General features: G+C 39.6%; 1 long non-coding RNA gene across 1 annotated transcript; it reads left to right on the top strand.

Moving 5' to 3' along the window:
- LOC140273448 (uncharacterized) lies at positions 1 to 6,155 on the top strand. Its single transcript, XR_011908036.1, has 3 exons — positions 1 to 558; positions 4,253 to 4,403; positions 4,684 to 6,155. It is a non-coding gene; the product is annotated as an uncharacterized lncRNA (long non-coding RNA).
- Positions 6,156 to 14,467: the final 8,312 nt, after the last annotated feature.

Below are 14,467 nucleotides of genomic sequence, written 5' to 3'. Positions count from 1 at the left end.
GAGTGTCCTTACAGTGTGGAGAGCAGCACAGACGACGGGGGTGAGGAGCCATAGCGGCATGAGAAGGATGAGATGGAGGAGGAGGAAGGGGAGGAGGAGGAAGGTGGGTTGTTCTCAACATCTCGTTCTGTCAGTGTCCATAGTCACAACAAGTATGGTCATTTACAAGCCCCTCCATTAAAACCAAGAGCTCATTTCTGAGCGGCGGAGCCTTGCGAGCGTCGGGCAGAGCAGGAATGGAAAGGCGGTTGTTCGGGCCAGAAAGGAGTGCAGCAGCAATATAGCCACTTGGGAAATCATAAAAAGTTCATGTTCACGTTAAGCGCGTTCACATGACCAGCCAGTCGTCCAATCCCCATGCGCGGCCACTCATAAACTTGTATCACAAAGTTGTAAATTTTCATAAAACAAGGAATTTATTGCATTTCTTCACGGAGTGCTGTTAGACGGGAGCTGCTCCATGTATTTCACTCGTTCGCTCCGCCGCCATTTTCTCCTTCTAGCTTCCTCTTCCTCTTGAACAACAAGCCTCCAGCACCAAAAACAAAGAAAAGAAAGGTAGATTCCAGCCTTTGCCTTATTTCTTTTCTTCTACACGCTGTTAAGAATGATCCGCACCTGACATTTGTTCTTTTAAACACATTCGATTAGTAACTACACAAAAGACCCAAAAGGTTAGAAAGTTACTTACAAAAAAGTTACTTACAATGTGAGTCACATCTTTTCACAATACAAGACATCAGGGCTAAGGCGGGATAAACATGCCCATTATTATAGCGCAAATACATATTTTTACAATTAGATGGGGATAATACTTGTTGATATTAATATACGAATGTGAGATTAAGAGCTGCATGTGTAAATTGTTGACGCCAACATTGTTATTTTGATCAATTTTTCCATTATAATCGTTTTATTGTTGGGTATCGTCTAGTGCAGGTAAACCGTAGCAATAGCTCACGGTAGATCTGTGAAAATGTGTCTTTTAATGAAAGAGTTCGACATGAAGTCTGTTTTTCTTGATGGCTGAAAGCAATGGTGATCGCAGACAAGTCCGTGAAATATCAGTCAGTTTCATGTGGCCAGTGGAAACATCTCGTAGTTACAAAGGAACCAGCTTCTGTCGGCGGAGGGAGTTTTCATTTTGATTCATTCATTTTGATTAATTTGATTCATTCATTTTGGGGCACCAGAATGTAATAGCTATGTTCGCTGAGTTCCCTGGATAAAATGCCATGGGTAATAGACAGAAAACAACGTTAACTTGAGCCCAGTGACGGTCTGCAGGCAGAAATCAGCCTAATTTCTGTGTTGGTGCAGAATGACACAAAATGCGTACCAACGGTTTCGCAATGCGGCAAGCGTCACCCTTTTAACGGCCTGCAGACCTGCATCTGCGCTTTGCTGAGGGACACTGCAAGACCAAAATATGTTTGGATTGTCTTGCTTTACAGAACAAAACCAATTTCACCTGGAGAAAAGGGTTTATGGAAAGATCTTGATTTCTTTTCAAGCTTAATACTTTCATTTTTTTCGAAGAATCTATCTAATTTACAGCAGTATGGGAAGAACAAGTTGCGTTTCTGCTTTCATGAAAACTCTACCATCTCAGTAACGACTAAGTTACATGATATAACGAATAATTTATCACATCTAGGACATCAAACCAACGTATATGAAAAGTTAAATTTTATTCAACTCAGTCGCATATACATCACAGGTGATATTCAGCTCTTACCTGCTTTCATTTGGCATGTGATCTCTGCTTTAATTCCTTTGTTTACTTCATGAAGTGATCTATCTACAATTGAGAATTAAAGCCAGGAATTGTAAAACTGTTATGGACATTTTCATAGACAGTACAGATCAAAGTGAATGGTCATAGAAAATCAGTTTGAGCACTTGAGCTCAGAAAACATTTCAATCTTGACTGACCCACTTTTGACCTTTCAAAACTAAAGCGGGGTTCTACTTTAGGAGACCCAGATCCGCACTTCCTCTCTTTAAATATTCCAAGTTAAATTTTAACCGAAAGGAAAGCAGCAGCTCAGAGCAGGGGGTCGCGACGGCAATCTGCTACTTTCTTTGTGTGTTTGTTGCTTTCATTGTTTTTTTCCCGGCTTTCTCCGACAATAAAAGTTGTGGAACCTGCCTCGACTCCCGTCCCAATCAACGCATTCAAGACTGATGACTTCTATTGGCCTTCACAGACAGCTGATGACTTCCAGAGGACGGCTCTAATTGAAATTTGGGCCAGACAGGATTTAATCTCCCTGTTTTGCTGTGAATCTGGGTTGCATAATTGCTCGAACAGAAAATTTAATTCCAAGAATAACCAAAAAAAATCAATAAGAAATAAGTAGGAACCCTCTAGAGAAAAAAAAAATTCTTTAATAAGATTTCTGTTTGAAAGTTTTGGTGTTGGGGAATGTTTCACCACTTTTTTGGTCAAAATAATCGTGCGAATATATGTGAATATTGCAGATCCAGTTTCAGGGCCAAACACGAAACAGACTAGTCATGTAAACTTATTCTGTGGATTTGTCGTTTTAGTCCACATGAAAATAACTCTTTAAAGTAACACAGTGTCAGATCGTCAAATGGCCACTCACTGTTTTGTAGCTTTTTCACAATAAATACTTATTTAAGGTTAGTTATTGAAATAATTTAGTTAAGGCTAGGTATTTAAAGCGAAGCGGTTAGTCAGGAAAAACATATCAACAAATATCCTGTCCAGTATAGTCCCGCCCCCTCAGCTAAACCAGCTCCACATAACGTGCATGAAATTAAAAACTCCATTTAGAATAAAGAACTAATTAAAGTTAAGTATCAGAAGTTTTTGTAAAATTTTTAGATTCTGTCACCAAACTACAGCATTAATTAGCATTACAATGCTAATTGTGCTCAATATTAAGCTTGCCGTCTCAGTCATTTGCTACTTTAAAATATAATTTTTTTTATTATAATTGCATTATATTCACTATCACATATCACAGTCCTCATGGGCCTTTAAAACTGTTTCCTCTTTTGTTTTGTGTTAAACTAGAAGACATATGATCGCATGTTAGAATGATGCACTTATTAAGCATATAGCCATGTGATCACTGCTAATCTTTTTTGGAACTGACTTTACATAATATTCTAATATCATTATTTGCAGCTGCAAAGTGAAGTTGATGTTGTTATTCCACTGAATAAAGACTCGAGTAAAATTGCTGGTCCTTTAGCTTATAATGTCATTGATAGGCATGCTTATAGCATTAACAGTTATATAACACCTGAAGTAGCATGAGAGTTTCAGCATTTTTCTGCAACAGAATATCATTAAGATGACTATTATTACATAGTCTTGGACGAGCCTTTCCTTACAGCAGACATTCAAGGACCTACAGTCATATGAAAAACACTTTTTTTTTATCACTTTAAGGTTTTATTTAATAGGAAATAATAATTTAAAAGAAATCACCTGGTCCCTGTAAGGTCTTAGAATTAGATAGGCTAAATGCAACATCACAAGAATAACACATGATATATTACACCCCACATCCATATCTATTTCAACTAAAACTAAGCCAAAATGCAGAAGCAATGTGTGGAAAACAAAGTACACTTTTAGTGCTTCGACAGAAATTAGATTGAGCCAATTCCTTAAATAGAAGTATCTTGGATAAGATTAAACCTTTTTTGTCATTGTGCAAAGTGTAATAGAACTTGGAACTGAATTTTGTTTAGTCTTATTCTTGTGTCTCATCATGTTTAAATCACTAGTGAGACTTGGTCTTCTTTTCCCAGGCACAAGATGTTTCCAATTAAACAGTTCTTTATGTCATTGTTCATTCTGTTTTGCACACTCCGCAAGGCCGCCTGGCTCACCAAGGTTCATCAAGAGATAAGAAGAAGTTAGCTTGCACAGTCTGATACATAGACATTTTTTCCTTCTCCTTTGTTTGGGTATGATATGACATGCACTGAAACTGTAGGTTAGAGATACACTCTGACACAGGTGCTACATGTTGAAGTCTTGCTCTCTCTTGTACAAGATCTAACCATGCCAGAGTGCTTTTCACCTTAACAATGTTTGGATAATCATTATTGTTTTCCATCTAACCAGAACTGCAAAAAAATACATAAATATATCAACATTCTAATGTGGTGTATTATCTTTGGGTAAAAGCAGTTAACATTAAAAATAAATAATTAAAAAACAAGTTGGTGAAATGCTCATTTAGTCAACCCATCTCTTTCATCATAGGTGCAGATGTGCATGGGAAGAAAAAAAGACTCAGACTACAGAGGGAGAAGCAGCAACTGAGGACAGCTGACTGCTGTCTATCTTTATATATTTGCTGGGTAAAATAACTCGGTCCTTGATACTACCAACCACCTAAACTAGGACTGTTTTGGTGAGTTTTCAGTTTCTTTTGATTAAGTTTCAGAAAAAAACTGTTGATGAGTTCACAAGCAATTAGACCTTGTTGTTCACTGGTAAATGTATTATTTTTAACGTACAAAATGCTTTTTATGGTGATATGACGTTATAGTTCACATAGAGTTTATCTGTGGACATAAAATCCACCGCCTCATTGAGTTAATAAAGTCACACTTATTTCCTTTCTCTTGTAGTCATTTTATGTCGTCACATTAATATGAAAATTGCTTTTTTTGGCATGACCTGTTTTTCAGGACACCTGAGTTTGGAGTACATGTGTACAGTTGTGCCCAGTCTCACTTTTCTTACATGTGTGGCTGCATGGCTGTAGAGGATGGCGAGCACACAGAGACACCAGATGGCGAGCCTGACCCATGGACTTCATCCCAGAGAATTCGAAGGGAACGCCGGCGCAGTTGGATTGAAGACACTGCGCTTTGAGTTTTTGCCTTTGAAACACTGTATTACTCCTGCCGGTGGTTGGATCGTGGAGAATTCCTCCCTTGGATTCAACTTGAAAGAAGCTGAATTATAACCAGTATATTAAGAAATATTTTATGAAATTAAATTGATTTGATAACCGGATGGGATGTGACAGTATGTTTCAGTGTTATGTTATTGTTTTTAGGTAAATATTGGGACATACGTTTGTAAATTGCACTATAATTTCAAAGTCTTGGCTCTGGTCTCTTAACTTTAATTGCACCAGCATTCCTGCAAGCCAAGAGTCCTTCCAATAGCTCCTAGGTTTCTGTGTTATAGTGACAGAAGTACTATGTATGTACAGTACACAAAACTATGTAAAGAATGTTAATAGGTAGAGCATAGCGTCATGGCGAAAGCTGAGCTGAGATGACTCATAAAACGGACTCAAGAGCAGACGTGACTCAGGGAGATTTGTGTAAAGACGAGATTTATTAAAACGGTTGGTGCAGCGATGAGCCAATGAGTGAACAGGTAACTCTGAGAGGAGAAGGAGATGGTTAGCGTGAGGCGGAGAGAGAGCAATTTATCCAAGAGAAGATGAGTGTTTTTCCTTCCTGAGTCCAAGAGAGTGGAGGGTGCTGGCTGTGGTGAAGAAGGTACTGAGTCAACGGTGGGGCGAGCAGGTAGGTAATAAGCAGGTAGATGTCTCAGAATACACTGTAGAAAGTTAAGTACATTGAGGTTTTCATTAGGAAAAAAGTGCATAAATCAGCCGGATGACCACTGTAGCACTGAGAACAATCTGGCGAAGACAGGTTGCTCCTGCAAATCCTTATGAAGGTGACTTGACGAGCTCAGATGGACAGCAAGTGCAAGTGCACGAGCTGAACTAGACTCCGTCCCAGGCTTCCTGGAAAACCTGCTCAATCCCGCCTAAGACCCATAAACCAAACAAACACCACAGCCAAGCATGACCATGACATATAGTCAGTGGTATGTAAGTTAATACAACGAGGAGTCTATGGTTTGGATGTGATGCATCCTTCATCCTTGGCAGCGTTTGGATAAATATCATCGATGAAAAGCAAATGGTGCCTCTAGGTTGGAGGCATTTTGGTCTGCTGCAGTAGAGTTGCCATACCCTACCCAGATATAGGAGGTAAAAGAGGGTCATATGATGTTTTCAGCAAAAATCCTTCAACATAGCTGAGCTTTCTTGGGGCTCGACTGGAAGTAAAGGTGTTGTCTTCCTTTCATGATCAGGGTTGAGGGAACATGTAAGATCGTAAAGGATGTGGGCGCCCACAAATTTCAAGCTAGACACAACATCCACTAATTCTGTATGGGAGTGTGTGTGTGTGTGCTCGTGTGTGCATGTGTGTGTGTTGCCCCCAGCACTCCTGAAGTCCACAATAAGGTCTTAGGTCTTTTTTGATGATAAGGGTAACACCGCTTAGCCAGATTCTGGACCTCTTCCCTGTAGGCCATGTCATTGTATAACTTGATTATGGTGTTGGACCCATAAGAGGAGCATTATTAGCATCATTAGTATTCATTAGAAATGGTGGCCATGGCTCAGTGGTTAGAGTGGGTCGTCCAGTAACTGGAAGGTGGCGGTTCACCCAAAAATTGGTGGAACTGACAGCTGGAGGGGTGTCTGCTTGCCATGGCCAAGGTGCCCTCGAGCAAGGCACTGTACCCTCATGCTCCCCAGGCCCTGTGATTGGCTGCCCACCGCTCTAGTGTATGGCACCTGTCTCTATGAGTGTGTGACACTATGCATGTGCGTGTTCAACAGGTGCCAACCTGGATGGGTTAAAAGCGGAGGACAAAATTTATGTATGTATATATATATGTACATGATAATAAACCTGATCTTAATTATGGGTGAAAAGAAGAGGGACAACAAAGCTGGGAAGGAGAGTGGATGACCAACGTGATCAGTGTATGATGTTGATTAACTTCACAGTTTAGGGTCTGTTTCAGTCCTGTTAGAGACTCTGTTAGAGACCACCTGCAGAGTATTCATTCTGTGAGGCTTAGAGAACAGTTTAGAAGAAACAATGTAGTTGAATGCAGAGCTGAACAACATTCTGACATATGAACTGGGACTCTTCGGGTAGGTCAGAGTACAGTGGAGTGCTGTGGAGATTATAGATTTTTTTTATAGATTATAGAGCTAATTAGAAGGTTGAATTTATGTAAAGAACCATACATTTATCTGCAGATCTAATCAAAGCAAACATGTTGCAACACAGGTAACGTAATTGGTTATAACCTTAGTAACAACAAAGCTACCTGCGACTCTCAGTCATGCTGTTCTCTCTCAGTTCTCTGCAGTAGTAAATGCCCATCTGATGTTTATTCTTGTCCTGTCTCTTGCTCTTATCTTATTTTTCCTGACTCCCTCAGATAACATTGAGTTGTGTCTTTTCTATGCAACTGCAAAGTTTTATTATTTCTTTAATCTTTAAATAAATTCTGCTTTTTTATTATGGTAAAAGTGTGTTGTTCTTTGGTCGCTTGCGTGTGGCATGGTACTGTAAAGCAAAATGTTGTGTTGTGAGGCTGGAAACCGAACTTGTAAACTGCCATTATCTGAACCACTGGGCACTCCAGGACAGTTTTAATCTGCATAATGGATGTCAGTTTACTTCAAAATGAGTCAGAAGCATATACTTTTAAAGTTCACACAAATCAAAGTTTTGCTTTAAAGCAGACAGGTTAAGACATATTATGTTATAAACCCACCAGAAAGCATTAACTAGATGACGTACACATAGTATGTAAAATCTGCCTTGCTAAAATGCAGTACTTTAGAATTGATGTTTACACCTGGACCAAATGCATTTAACTTCACAGGCAGCCCAAAACATTGGTATTAATAATGTCTCATCAACTTTGTTCTCCAACTGTGAAACAAGGAACAGACTCAAACCTTGGGTTTCAGCAGGTAATACAGATTTGGGAGCCTCAGTATAATCTGCTCACATAACAAGCTTCACTTTGCAGAAAGAGCTGTCTGATCTTACTGCCAAAGTAAAATCCATGTAAATGACTTGGTGAGTAAAGCTACATTAGCCATTACGTTACACACAAGTGCCTTGAATGTAACCTGAGGCCAGCATTGTGGAATAAAAGGATCCATACTTATGTAGTACCTTTCCAACCCTGTATAGCAGTGTTTCTCATTTCCGGTCCTCATGACCCACTGCCCTGCATGTTTTCGATGTTTCCCTCCACCACCACACCTGATTCAAATGAATGGCTCCTTATCAGGCCACTGCAGAGTTTGATGACGAGTTGATCATTTGAATAAGGTGTGGTGGAGGAGGGAAACATCGAGTGGGTCATGAGGGCCGGAATTGAGAAACACTGCTGTATAGGTTCTACAATGCAGCATTTTTTCTTCTACAATCGCACATAGATGAACATATCATGGACAATGTGGGGTTGTGTCTTGCCCAAGGGCACTTAGATGGATTGGGAATTAAATAATCAACCCCTATTGTTGGAAAATGACCAGTGTATCAGCTAAGCCACTGCTACCCTTAAAAATGGACAAAAAAAGGAGATATAATAAACTTGTGTCAAAACAATATTTAAATAAAGCTTGTAACTTCATGAAGAATGAGTCAATATGCAGAGTCACATAGAATTTGGTGGAATTGGTGGAGGGAACTTTCCAAGCACTGTCTCTATATTGGTTCAGGCTATATAGGTATATATATATAGGTCTAAAAAATATGCAGACACATAGTTATTAAACCCTCTTGTCTGGGCAATGAACACAAGACAGGAACTTTTGGCAGCATTGGATACTTGTCAAAGTTCAAACAGCATCTCTCTATTCAGCAGATAAGAGATCTTTTGTTACATGCAGTTATAAAGGTTTATGAAAAAAAAAACACAGAGTCAGATTCATGTTGATATGAAGAATAAAGGGCATGGTCCTTAGCACATACAATCACTGTGTTTTTTGCGAACACTTAAGTCATAGAAGATACAGTCTTGTAGCAAGTTAGAATCTGTTATTGTCCATCACGTGAAACATTTTTCCATAATGTGACATTGATACAATTATCTAATTCTGAAAAGTACTTACTGAAAAGGGATTTCAGACTGAGCTGATTGTATTAATGTTAATTGATGAAAGAAATATGAACAGCTGTATATTTATTTGAAGCTGCAAGACACTGATGTGCATTTTAGATGTATGTAATTGTTAACAAATGAATGACAGCTCTAATATACTAGACATGTGTTGGACGATGATTAGCAGCATCGCCTAACAACAAAAGGGATCCTTGTTGGAATTCCTCACATATCTCTGTGTGGAGTTTGCATGTTCTCCCCATGTATAAGTGGATTCTCTCTGGGTATCCTGGCTTCCTCCCATTGTCCACCGTGTGAGCCTATCCCAGCCGTCACTGGGCAAGAGGCAGGGTATGATACAAACAGCTATCCATGCTTTTTGGGCGGTGGGAGGAAGCCAGAGTACCCAGAGAGAACTCACCACACACAGGGAGAACATCTACACTCCACACAAAAAGGCTCCAGTCTGGATTCAAGTGGGAGTGACAGCGTGCACATTAGTCACTGTGAGCATTTTAAAAGAAGAAATTATTGTGCCTCAAGGAACGGGTCATCCACCAGTGGCTTTCACGCCATGAGACTTGAACATGCATGTCAGGATCTAATTTGTGTTGATGCTTCAATATGTGTTGTGCTTCCCAACGTTTTTTTCATGTTTATGTGGTGTCGTAACTTCCTAGCCAGCAACTGAAGTAGTGTCTTCACAAGTCACCTCATCTGCTTACCTTTTACTGATTAAAAGAAAAAAAAACACTAATGCCAACACTTCAAATTTGATCCTGATATCAGTTGTGAGCTGACAGATTTTACAGAAAGTAAAAAATCTTATTTATGAAAAGCAAAGTTAGTCTAAGTTAGACAGTTAAAGACTGTCTGAGGCCTGGTTAGAAAAAAGGTATTGTACCTTACAAAGCTTTGCAAGGATGAGTTCAGTGTCAGAGTTTAATGCAGTTGCAGAAGCCAGCTGAATCAAACGTGCTCTCCGGGAAAAGTAATGCACTGTGAATACCTTTTTTAAAGTGGAAAATAATGCTGTGGAAGCCTTCAGGACACTTGGTCTGGCCTCAAGGACTCTATTGAGAGTACTTAGAAATGTCTTCAGAGTCAATTTCCCATCATCTGGAGGTGTGGCGCGATCATCGTTCTTGGGTATCAGTTGCCGGTTGACAAAATCAATGAGTATAGTTCCAGTCAGTATAGACAGGACTTTGACTTTTTCTGGGTCCCAGAATGCAGTGGGTTCCAGATTAAGTGAAGCAACTGATTTACAAAACATCCAGTTACGCTCTCCAAAGCTCTGTGCCATTCATCGATGCAGCTGTCTCCGCTGATCTGTGATCTCCTGGTTTTCAGATGCTCTTAATATCTGTCCAACAAAAAAATTGTCCAAGTTTTGATTGACAGTGCATGTCCTCTAGCTCTGGTGCTTGTCAGTGACCTTCAGCACACTCCGTCCACAGCTCAACAAGAATAGTCCACAATCAGACTGCTCCATACATTCTAGAGCAGTGTTTCTCAATCCTGGTACTCAAGGCACCCTGCCCTGCATGTTTTCCATATTTCCATGCACATGTGATTCAAATGAATGGGTCAAGTATTTAAGCTCTGTAGAAGGCTGTCAGAAAATGTGTTCTTCATTTTTAAAGACGTCTGGATTCTGACCAGGTGGTCACAAATGCTGAAGTGACTTTTGAAAAATCAGTCTGCAACATACATTCATAAACATGTTCACAGATTTCTACCATGTAATGTTGTCCTGGCAACTGGCTGCAAAGAAAAATGTTTGAGGACAAACTAAGACAAACTAAGTGCAGATATGACATAGGACAGCTACCTAAATTGTACTCCAGTAGAACTTGACTCTCTTGTTGACAGCACTATAGTTTCAATGCGTACAACACTGGACAATGTTGCCCCTCTGAAAAGGAAGGTAATCAGTCAGAAGAGGTTGGCTCCTTGGTATAATTCACAGCTGCGTGCGTTAAAGCAGACTGCAAGAAAGCTGGAGAGACAGTGGCGTTCCTCTAATTTAGAAGAGCCTCAATTATAAAACTTCTCAATGAAGTAAGCAAAAGCAATAAAAAAGATAAATAGCGTTTGAAAACAAAAACGACTGGAGTGGCTGCCATTTCCTACTGGATGCAGGACCGGTCTGGTGATTAGTCTGGAAATCTAGTTTAATAACATATAAGAAAAACACTTCATAAAGCTCAAACTGTTCATTATACATCATTGATAGAAGAGAAGAGGAAGAATCCCAGGTTTCTTTTCAGCACTGTTGCCAAGCTGACAAAGAGTCCGAGCTCTGTTGAGCCATGTATTCCTTTAACTCTCAGCAGTGATGATTTCATGAGATTCTTTATCAATAAAATTGTTTCTATAAGAGAGAAGGTTAATGGAATCCTTCCCACTATTATCACTGATGTATCATCAATTAGAGCAACTTTAGAAGTATCTTTAGAACCTGATTTGTATTTAGACAGCTTCTGCCCAGTTGATCTTTCTGAGCTAACAACAGCAATAGTCTCTTCTAAACCATCAACTTGTATTTTAGACCCAATCCCAACCAGACTGTTCAAGGAGGTTTTCCCCTTAATCAATACTTCCATATTGGATTTGATCAATCTGTCTTTGTTGACAGGATATGTACCTCAGACTTTTAAGGTTGCTGTAATTAAACCTTTACTTAAAAAACCTACTCTTGATTCAGAAGTGTTGGCTAATTATCGACCTATATCCAATCTCCCATTTTTGTCTAAAGTTCTTGAAAAAATAGTTGCAGCTCTTTTGTGATCATTTACACAAAATAATCTGTTTGAAGAGTTTCAATCAGGATTCAGAGTGCATCATAGCACAGAAACCGCACTAGTGAAAGTTACCAATGATCTCCTCTTAGCCTCTGATAGCGGACTTGTGTCTGTGCTTGTCCTGTTGGATCTCAGTGCTGCATTTGATATGATCGATCACAGCATTCTGCTACAGAGACTTGAACATGTTATTGGGATTAAAGGAACTGCATTGGAGTAAGTCATGGAGTTCCTCAGGGTTCTGTGCTTGGACCAATTCTTTTTACTTTGTACATGCTTCCATTAGGTAACATTATTAGACAGCATGGCATAAATTTCCATTGTTATGCTGATGATACTCAGCTGTACTTATCTATGAAACCAGATGAAACCAATAGGTTGGTCAGACTAGATGCATGTCTTAAAGACATAAAGACCTAGATGACTCAGAAATGTCTGTTTCTAAATTCAGACAAAACTGAAGTAAATGGTAAATTGACTGTACTTGTATAGCGCTTTTCCCGTCTAACTGACCACTCCAAGCGCTTCTAACACTACATACCACATTCACCGATTCACACACACTCATACAGCACGCCTTAAGTCTATAACTACGTGCTTTCTAACATTCTTACACACATTCATACACCGATGGATACATCTGTAGGCAACGTGTCTTGCTCAAGGATGCTTCAACATGTAGCCCGGGGAAGCCGGAGGCAACTGCACTTCCTCCTGATCTACAGCTGCCCACAGGACGAAGTCATTAGCTTTGGACCTGAGCGCTTCAGGGAGAAATTGTCTAGTTAAATAGTTACTCTAGATGGTATTTCCTTGGCTTCTAGTTCTACAGTGAGGAACGTTGGAGTTATTTTTGACTAGAATTTATCATTTGACTCATATGTAAAACTGGTTTCCAAGACTGCCTTCTTTCACCTTCGTAATATTGTTAAAATCAGGAACATCCTGTCTCAGGGTGATAAAGAAAAACTGCTCCATGCATTTGTTATATCAAGATTGGACTACTGTAATTCTTTATCATTGGGCTGTCCCACATATTCTCTGAAAAGCCTCCAGCTGATCCAAAATGCTGCAGCCAGAGTTCTGATGAGAACTAACAGGAGAGATCATGTTTCTCCAGTTTTAGCTTCTCTTCATTGGCTTCCTGTTAAATTCAGAATAGAATTTAAGATTCTTCTCCTCACATATAAAGCTCTTAATGACCGAGCTCCATCATATCTTAAAGATCTCATTGTGAGATATTTTCATAACAGAACACTTCTCTTCTAAACTACAGGTTTACTTGTTGTTCCCATAGCTTTTAAAAGTAGAATGGGAGGCAGAGCCTTCAGTTATCAGGACCCTCTTTTGTAGAATAAGCTGCCAGTAAATGTCCGGGAAGCAGACACCCTTTCCACTTTTAAGAGTAGGCTTAAAACTTTCCTTTTTGATAAATCTTAAGGTTAGGGATTCAATTCAATTCAATTCAATTTTATTTATATAGCGCCAGATTACAACAATTGTCATCTCAAGGCACTTAAGTAATATAGTCCAATTCAAGCCAATTGGAATTCAATTCATTGTAATCATAATCCAATTAATTCATATAGAGCTAATTAAAAAAATTAATATCCTAGCTAAGGAAACCAACAGATTGCACCGAAATGTGTCTTCAGTCCAATCTCCCGTCCTGAGCGTGCCTGTGGCAACTGTGGAAAGGAACGACTCCCTTTTAACAGGAAGAAACCTCTGGCAGAACCAGACTCAGGAAGGGTGGCCATCCGCCTCGACCAGCTGGGGTTTGAGAAGACAGAAAAGAGGGAAAAGAGGGGGGAAAAACACCATAACGCCATTCAAAGGATATCTGTTGGAACAGGGAAACATAGGTTAATAACCACAATAATGTCACATGTACATAAAATCAATTTTGAAATTAAACAGGGGGAAAAAGAGAGCAAAGTGAGGAAAGGTGTGACAGATGAGGTCCCCCAGCAGTCTAAGCCTATAGCAGCTTAACTATGGGATGTTTCAGGATTACCTGAGCCATCCCTAACTATAAGCTTTATCGAAAAGAAAAGTTTTAAGCCTAATCTTAAAAGTGGAAAGGGTGTCTGCTTCCCGGACATTTACTGGCAGCTTATTCCACAAGAGAGGGGCCTGATAACTGAAGGCTCTACCTCCCATTCTACTTTTAGAAACTCTGGGAACAACAAGTAAACCTGCAGTTTGGGAGCGAAGTGCTCTGTTAGGAAAATATTGTACAATGAGATCTTTAAGATATGATGGAGTTCGGTCAGTAAGAGCTTTATATGTGAGGAGAAGAATCTTAAATTCTATTCTGAATTTAACAGGGAGCCAATGAAGAGAAGCTAAAACTGGAGAAACATGATCTCTCCTGTTAGTTCTCATCAGAACTCTGGCTGCAGCATTTTGGATCAGCTGGAGGCTTTTCAGAGAATATGTGGGACAGCCCAATAATAAGGAATTACAGTAGTCCAATCTTGAAGTAACAAATGCATGAACTAGTTTCTCTGCATCACCTTGAGACAGGATGTTCCTGATTTTGGCAATATTACGAAGGTGAAAGAAGGCAGTCCTAGAAACCAGTTTTATATGTGCGTCAAATGATAAATTCTGGTCAAAAATAACTCCAAGGTTCCTCACTGTAGAACTAGAAGCCAAGGAAATACCATCTAGAGTAACTATATAACTAGACAATTTCTCCCTGAAG

Source organism: Leuresthes tenuis, unplaced genomic scaffold (assembly GCF_036924035.1).
Source record: "Leuresthes tenuis unplaced genomic scaffold, fLeuTen1.0.hap1 SCAF_17, whole genome shotgun sequence".
Classification (NCBI taxonomy): domain Eukaryota; kingdom Metazoa; phylum Chordata; class Actinopteri; order Atheriniformes; family Atherinopsidae; genus Leuresthes; species Leuresthes tenuis.
This window is presented reverse-complemented; position numbering and strand designations above follow the sequence as displayed.